The sequence below is a fragment of the Pteronotus mesoamericanus genome, unplaced genomic scaffold (assembly GCF_021234165.1).
Source record: "Pteronotus mesoamericanus isolate MK-2021 breed Mesoamerican mustached bat unplaced genomic scaffold, CSHL_Meso_final contig_20, whole genome shotgun sequence".
Classification (NCBI taxonomy): Eukaryota; Metazoa; Chordata; class Mammalia; order Chiroptera; family Mormoopidae; genus Pteronotus; species Pteronotus mesoamericanus.
Genome location: NW_026555085.1, coordinates 46,820,261 through 46,828,168, shown reverse-complemented (window position 1 = coordinate 46,828,168; position 7,908 = coordinate 46,820,261). Strand labels below are relative to the sequence as shown.

Below are 7,908 nucleotides of genomic sequence, written 5' to 3'. Positions count from 1 at the left end.
GAAGTGCTGACCTTCGCTTTGCTCTCTAAACGTGGCAACTCCTCGGGGTGCACTTGCGTCAGCAATAAATGTGTGTTTGTGTCGTGTCTGTTCGGACAAGGAGGGCGCAGGTAGGCTTGTCAAATGCCAGCACTCTATATTTGGCAATTCTGTTCTCAACTGAAAGTTACAGGGGAAGAGTGGGCTCCAAGTTCTGTGCACTTGCAAAGGCTTTCTTTCATAATTTATGACTTTACTATGTTTCAAAGATGATGAGAATTCTCACTAATACAGAATTTGAGATTTGATACAAGGAGAGGTATGTCTTAAATCCAATCTGTGGTTTCATTTGATAAAATTAACATTATACAGGGAATAGGATTGACTGGAAATGCAGATCTTGGACAATGCCTGAGGGGATGCAAGGTCCTCTAAAGAAGAAAAGGTGTCACAGTACTGGGTTATCTCCGATTCCTCTAAAAGGAGAATGGTGTTCATGTTAACTAAAGGATACATTCTTTCCCCCATTAGTTATCCTTATCCTGATTTCCATAACAGGCCACTCAATGACTCTTATTCTCTAATGTGACTAATAATTACAATGTGGATTCTATGTTAGGCAGTGCCTGGACCTCCAGCCTTCCATCTGGTGAGATTCACTCTAGACTGAGAGCTCCCGCTGACTGGTCTGCAAAAGAAAGAAGTATCACCGATAGAGATTAATCCTCCCATCAGCCTTGAGAGAAAGGGTCGAAGACCCCATGCAGATTTGCTCAGCATTCTACTGACTTTATTAAACAACCAACTGGACAAAGGAAACAAAACCTTTCTCCTCCCAAAACAGCAGTGCCAAAAAGTATATTAGCCGATTAAAGACCACAGGTTCAGGTCCAAATACACCTCTTTTTTTCCCTAGTGTGTGATGAAAAGATCAGGCATAGTAAATTTGGAGTAGATAAGATGTTGCTAATCATGTCTGGGAGGAATAAGTCAGACTTCATAGAAGGGTTGAGCTGTATTTATAATTTATGAATCCATTTAACAAATATTATGGAATATTAATATCATCTTATGCTAGACATAGTGGGGCTCAATGGTGACCTCCAAAATATAAGTTCATATAACCTTGAATATTACCTTATATGGTTAAGGTGTGATTAAATCTAGGATTTTGAGAGTTTTCCTGGATGAAGTGAGTAGAATCTAAATATAACCACGTGTGTCCTTATAAGACACGGCAATGTGAAGATAGAGGTAGAGATTGGAGCAATGTGACTACAAGCAAAGAAATGCCAGTCATTGCCAGAAACCAGGAGAGAGGTGTGGGACAGACTTCCCCCTCCCCGCCCCCGCCCTGAGTCTAGGGTGGGGAGCACAGCCCTGTTGACATTTTGTTTCAACATGATCTTGGCCCTTCCTCAAGGAGCCTGTGGTCTAGTGCAGGGTGAGAGCAAAATGTGTGACATACAGTGAGAGTGATGACAGCCCGCACCCACACGAGGGCCATGGGTGACTTCCATGAGCACACACAGGGATGCATGAGGCAGAACCCAGGGGCAAGCGGGGGTCAGCAAACTGTGTTTGTAGCAATAAAGGACCATAGTTTTTAATGCTTATCTGTCCTAATATGGGTTGCTGATATCAATGCAACAGATTACTTAAAAAAAATGTTAGGATTATCTTCTGTTTATAAAAGAAATGTACATTGAGGAAAACTGGATAAATACAGAAAGATAATATAAAGAACAGAAATAAAATTTACCCTTAGTTTTACTATCCAGAGATAATCTTTGTGAACATTTTCAACAATAAACACACACACACAATACACATTTTGGTCACATGTTATTTCTGCAATGTTGTGAGTGTTATCTCACATGGAGACAGGTAGCCTAGACTTCTGGGCTATGAAAACAAATATTCCCCTAGTTTGGGGTAGGAACAAGGGTTTGGGCTTTAGAACGTATTGGGTAGATGGGCTAGGTTATGCCATGATAACTAAACAACCTGAAATCCCAAACATTTATCCTTTGTGCACGTGACAAATCCATTGTGAACTGAAGTCATGGTGGTGGTTGGACTCTGCTGTTTGTTGTCAGAGTCTCTGGCTGACGAGAGGCTGCTATCTGGAAGGTTAGAATGCCATGGGCCACTGAAGCAGGGAGGGAGAGAAAGGAGGCCCTCTCATGGGCTTTTCACTGTCCCCCCACAGAAGTGACACACCTCATCACCTATCTGCTCACAGCCCATTGACACACCCGGTCACATGGCTATGCCTAATTGGAAATGGCTAGGAAGTATAGAGGAGTCCAGAGAACATTTGGTTCTATTAGCATAGAGCATGACTGACTTTGCCACAGGGAGTAAAGCACGTGTGCACTGGACTTTAATGGATACAAAGAGCCGTCAGGACTGGAGGTAACTTGGGGGACAGTGGTTGTCTCATGATCTCTCTCATGCTTTTTCTTCTAACTCTGTCAGGTCAGCCACCTAGGAACAAATATCTACTTTCCTGAAGTCGCCTGTCCTCTCACAAATGTGAGTTGAGGAAAGACTCTCCTAAATACTGACACTGGGAGAATTTGGAACCTATATTTAGGTCCAGATTTTAACCTGGTGGAAGGGTCCTGATTTGATAGGAAAGGGTACTGCAGAAAAACATTCCTTAGAGTCACAAAAGTAGGAGGAAGGTAATTAGTAAAAGTTAATGTTAATCTTTACCTTATTGGAGTTTTATTAATCTCATGTTCTGAGCATGAATGTGCGTTTCATTTCAGTACTATCAATATTAAATTAAAAATCAGAAGTAGTACAATAAAAATAAGGAAACCTGTAAACCCCTACTGGTCCCTGCCCCACAAAGAACCTGAATTAGTTTTGCATGGAAACTTCTTAGAGTAAAGGTCAGAAATCCAAGCTGGTAAATTGGATTCTAATTTAAAAACATCACTGGAATTTTCCGCTGTGGCAAAGGAGGCCCTGGTGTGTTCCACAGCCAGGAGTTTTCAGAACTGGAAGAAGATATCCTTGAATGTTCATGTACCCAAGAGAGGAGCCTGGGCAATGGGGTGAAGCGACCTTGAATATCTTCCAGATGAGGATTAACTGGTTTTCAGAGCTCAACGAAATTGCCACCTGCCCTAGCCACTGGCAGAGGAATACAAAAAAAGATTTGGGATTAAGCTTCAGCACTGTCTCCAGGAGAGAAAGCTATCTCTGCAAAAGGAACTTTTATTCCACACCTATTCAGAGCTCCATTTTGATCAGCCTGGGCCTATGTGCCCACCTTGAGAGCAGGTATGTGATAACGCGGGAGGTTTGTGTTCCTCTGAGCACCCACGCAGGGTATTGTACATGAAAGAAACTTCTGGAATTCTCAAATTTCTAAAGGCTCCAGCGAAAAACTAGAGGATTCATACTCTTCTCATCTCTAATTGGGTCCCTATTCTTGATACTTTGGCAATGTTTTGCCCATACTTTAGGCATTCTCATGAGCATTTTATAGGTGAGGAAACTGAGGACGAAAGAGGTCAGGTAATGTCCTAAAGTCATGCAGTTTGTGAGGGATGGAGCCACTGTGGAAACCCAAGTGTGTCAACTTCCTAAGCCATGGGCCCACCAGGTCAAAGCAAGCTTTGCTTTAAGTTTCTTCAAAAGCTAGGATCAAAATGGGAACAGAGATCAAGGGGAAGTGGAGTGAGGTTAACAGTACAATAAAAGGTAATGCAGGGTACCTTCAGAGAGAAGACAGATATGAGGGTGGGAAAGAAAGATTTGGGACATAAGCTCTTTGTACATTTGACAAAAATACAGTTGAAAAGTGCATAGGATAGTCTCCTGGGTGTTTGCTGGCATTTTGATAAAATTATTTGTTCATGTAACTATTTCTCATCTCCGTGTGATACAGAATTTCATGTTGACATCATCTTAAATTTATCTTTGGCAGCAACTGTTTTCACCCGTGTTCTTGGTATAATCTCACTAGAGGTTGAGGCATAAAGGACTTCTTGACAAGTACACATTTTTCTTTTGAGTTTCTGGTGCCAATTAATTGTGCCGCACAGGGGAGTATTGCGACTGGAAAGTGTGAGGTTGAGTCAAATACTGTAGTATCTCTACCTAGTAGTTGAGTTTCTAGTTTCTCTTTAAAAGCACAGCTGGTGATATATTTGCATTTATGGCGCCCTGGCAGATCTGTTTTTCTGGGACTCTCACAAGTCACAGTGTGGGGGAGGGTGATGGTGGTAAATTAATAGCTTGTTAGATTGGATGCATCTGCTCCCACCTTGTGCAGCAAATTATGTATCCCCTGATTTCATATCAGAATTCTGTGGAAGTTGGCAGGAGCAGAGCCATGATGTAGAGTGGGATGTGTGATCTGATCCCAATCTTATCTGCTTGGGGAGGCAGTGAGCGAGGTGAGGGAGGCCCTATATTCCTATGGAAATAACATCTGGCACAGGCCAGCCAGGACACGTTAACCAGTGTGACTTCCACAGTCAGCAGAAGTCACACTTCTGATTGATATCTAATCAATACCAGCTACTGGCGCTGAAACCTATACATATGCACAATCACTGGAAAAATTAGAAGGCATTTGAGGAGAATCAGAAGCTGGTACAGGAGATCTAGCTGGACAATCAGTGTAATTGCTCCAGGGAAAGAAAATTAATGGTGGACATTTGGAGAATAAATAGAAATCCAAGTATCATCTACATTGACTATTGAGACAATATGGCACCCATAAAAAAAGAGCAGGTTACTATTGAAAAGTAGAAATATGAACAAGGAACATTCTCAAACATTAGAAAGATTTGAGGAAATAAAAATAATAAAAAACCTCAAAATAATTTTATTTCTTTGTGTCTTTACCCAAATGGTTGCATTTTCTATAATGCAAGTGCAATTTGTTGGGGGGTATGGGGTTAGGGCATTCCAATAAAGGTTATTCAAAGACTTAAAGTCTTGTGTTTCATTTATTTTTCATTTTATTTTCTTAAATTTATTTTTATTTTATATATGATTTTAGTATTTATGTAATTAAGCTTCTGATTGAAAAGCTCTTATCAACTAGCCAAAGTTATTTTAATTATAAATTTTATTTTTAGTCATGGTAAAATACAGTAAGCTCTAATAAAAAAATTGGGCTAACTTATCCACATGCTAAAAATAAAAATAGTATACAGCAATGGCTTTTTCTGACTCCAGATTCACATGCCCTTTAAGTATCTTTAGCTGAATTATCTGGAAATAATAGTTTGCTAAAACTATATCCTGCAAACATTGAGAAATCTTCAGGGCCAAGAAATATTATGGGTATTCCATAATTCATTATGTAGAATGAAATAACATTGTTGATGTATTTGCTATTTTTGAAGGCCAAGGAAGGAATTTGATTCCAACCAAGAAACCACTGCCAGAAGAATTATGGTTTAAGTGGCAGGTGCACTTTTCACTTTGTGGAATAAGATAAGCTAAAAAAAAAAAAAAAGACTAAAGATCCCATTTTATACAATTATACTTACAACCTAAAAAGAACCATTCTTAATATTTTTTCTTTGCCAGTTTTAAAGCAAATAGAATGAAATCCAAGTTGAAAAACTTCAGGATAATAGGAAAGACAGTGACAAAAATGCTCTGTGGGGAATTGTAGATAATATAAGAATGACAGGCAGGGATGGGGGAAGTTGACCGTGAATCAATAATGCAGCCCTGTGATGGGAAATGCTGAGTGAGGATAGAGAAAAATATAAAAAGTGGGATCAAAGGTTGTTTCCTACTCTAACGTGCAATACTTTAAAACACTCTTTTCATTTATTTAATGGAATGCCAAGCCTTTTGTGGGGGGAGCATGAAGACTCTGACAAGACCAACATAAACAAATTTTAGAAAATGAGCACCTTGAAATTATATGAAATAATTTAGTATCTCAAAACCTAAGCAGAATAAGGTGAAGATGTAAGAAAGCAAAATTAAACAACCAAACAGCAAAGAAATATTTTAAAAATTATACTTATTTTATATGAAAAAAAGGAGAAAGACTTAATTCATTAATTACTTGTGATCACAAGGGAATACCTATAGCTTGATAGGGAGACTCTTTTTTCCATTGTGAGAAGAATTACAAGATAGAGACAAAACTACAGCGGGGAAGATCCAGGTATTAAAAGTCACTTCCTTGCATGATGTTCTGTTTTTAGACACTGATGTCATTATCACTGGAAGATGATGGACTCTTTTAAAGTATAGGGGCAGAGGAAAGAAAAGGGGGTGAGGGGAAGGGAGAAGGAGGCAGGGAATTATTCATGTCTTTCAAACAAAGAACTCTGCTACTTTTTAGTAAAGATTCCAGAAGCACTAGTCTCTGGGAGCAGTTTAGAGAAAGACAGAGGTGAGTTCTGGGTATGGTCCTGTGTGTGCACACTTGAGTGCCAAGTGCCTGCGGGCCCTGGGAGAGGCAGTGGTCAAGAAGGGGGTCAAAGGAAGGAATGGCTGTGATCAAGAGGAAAATGAGAAGCAAAGAGCAGGGTGAGGCCTGCCGCGGCTGGGTGTAGACTATGGATAGTGTCAGCAGCGACTCGCTCAGCGCAGCACACAGGTATCAGGGCGTGCTGGCCCCACACATCCTGCCTTAATTCAGTAACTCTAAACACCCTGTCATGCGGACAAAGACTGCATGTTTATCTCAGCAATCCCAGTTCAAAGGATGGATAATGGTAGAATAAATGTATGAATGAATAAATGAAGGAGCTTCTGACTCTCATTGTCTAGTGCAAAGATATCCAATAGAGGTAAAATGGGAAATGCAATGCAAATTTTCTAATAGCCATGTTAAAAAGTCAAAAGAAAAATGAAATTAATTTTAGTAACATTTCATTTAAGCCAACATATCAAAAATATTATCATTTTAACATGTAGCCAGTATAAAAGTTATTAATGAGATATTTTAAATTCTTTTTTAATCCCGTCTTTAAACTCTGGAGTGAATTTTACAATTACATTTCAGTTCAGACTAGCCACATTTCAAGTTTTTAATAACCACATGTGCCTAGTGGCTTCCAGAATTGGACAATGCAACAATATAGTCTGCTGTATTTATATTTTAATTTTTGCAACATTTTGGCTCAAAAGTAAAATTATTTTCTTCCTAAAATAAGCTAGCTAAATTATTCTCTCGTTAAAATGACTGTCTCTATTTCCCTATCTGAAAGTTCTAATAATTGTTTTTTATATAAAATGAATAGCTTTCCAAATCATCAATTATTGCAGAATTTTAGTCTTACAAAAATAAATATACATTTGTACTTCAGCTAATTGAATTTCAAGGGAACAGTTTAAGGTCCAAAGAAAGGAAGTGTCATTAGTGAGCCTAAAAGGGACCGGGGCCCTGCAGAATCCTCCAATCCAATCAAACACGTTTTCCCTTGCCCAGGGATACCAGGAGAGTTCCAGTTTGCTGCTGATGTGTCCCAGCTTACAATAACAGTGATAATAAGGACCATTTGTGAAGCACATAATTCTATGTTCTTTGAACATTGTTGCATCGACTCTCACAATAACAATATAAGGTAGGTACTGTTACTTTCCCAAATTTGGAGAATGGGAAGTTTTAGAGTGACTGAAGATCACATGGCTGATAAGAAACAAGGTAGGGATTCAAAGCCAGAGCTGATCTAACACCAAGGTCTATGTGCCTAACCAGCACCGTCACTGTCTGCCTCTCCTCGCTCCCCTTGATGCCCCATCTAGACAGATCCTAACTCCTCCACACCCTTCCCCAAACAGCCTCCTCCTCCACACCTCTAAAGAGATCACATCCATAGCCAGTGCCTTGAAGAATTTGCTGATTTTTCAATTTCGGAAGGAAGCATTCTCTCACCTCCTATAACACTCTAGGTCTATTTGGAGCATGTTGGCCCCATGGTCTTA

At 39.6% G+C, this 7,908-nt stretch overlaps 1 long non-coding RNA gene across 1 annotated transcript in view; it reads left to right on the top strand.

Moving 5' to 3' along the window:
- The first annotated feature begins 3,151 nt into the window (after positions 1–3,151).
- The window catches only part of LOC129067622 (uncharacterized), a 37,388-nt gene continuing 32,631 nt past the window's right edge, over positions 3,152–7,908 (top strand). The window contains exons 1-2 of the long non-coding RNA XR_008528772.1: positions 3,152–3,276; positions 7,412–7,547. This is a non-coding gene — a long non-coding RNA (uncharacterized LOC129067622). The remainder of the gene's footprint in view (positions 3,277–7,411; positions 7,548–7,908) is intronic.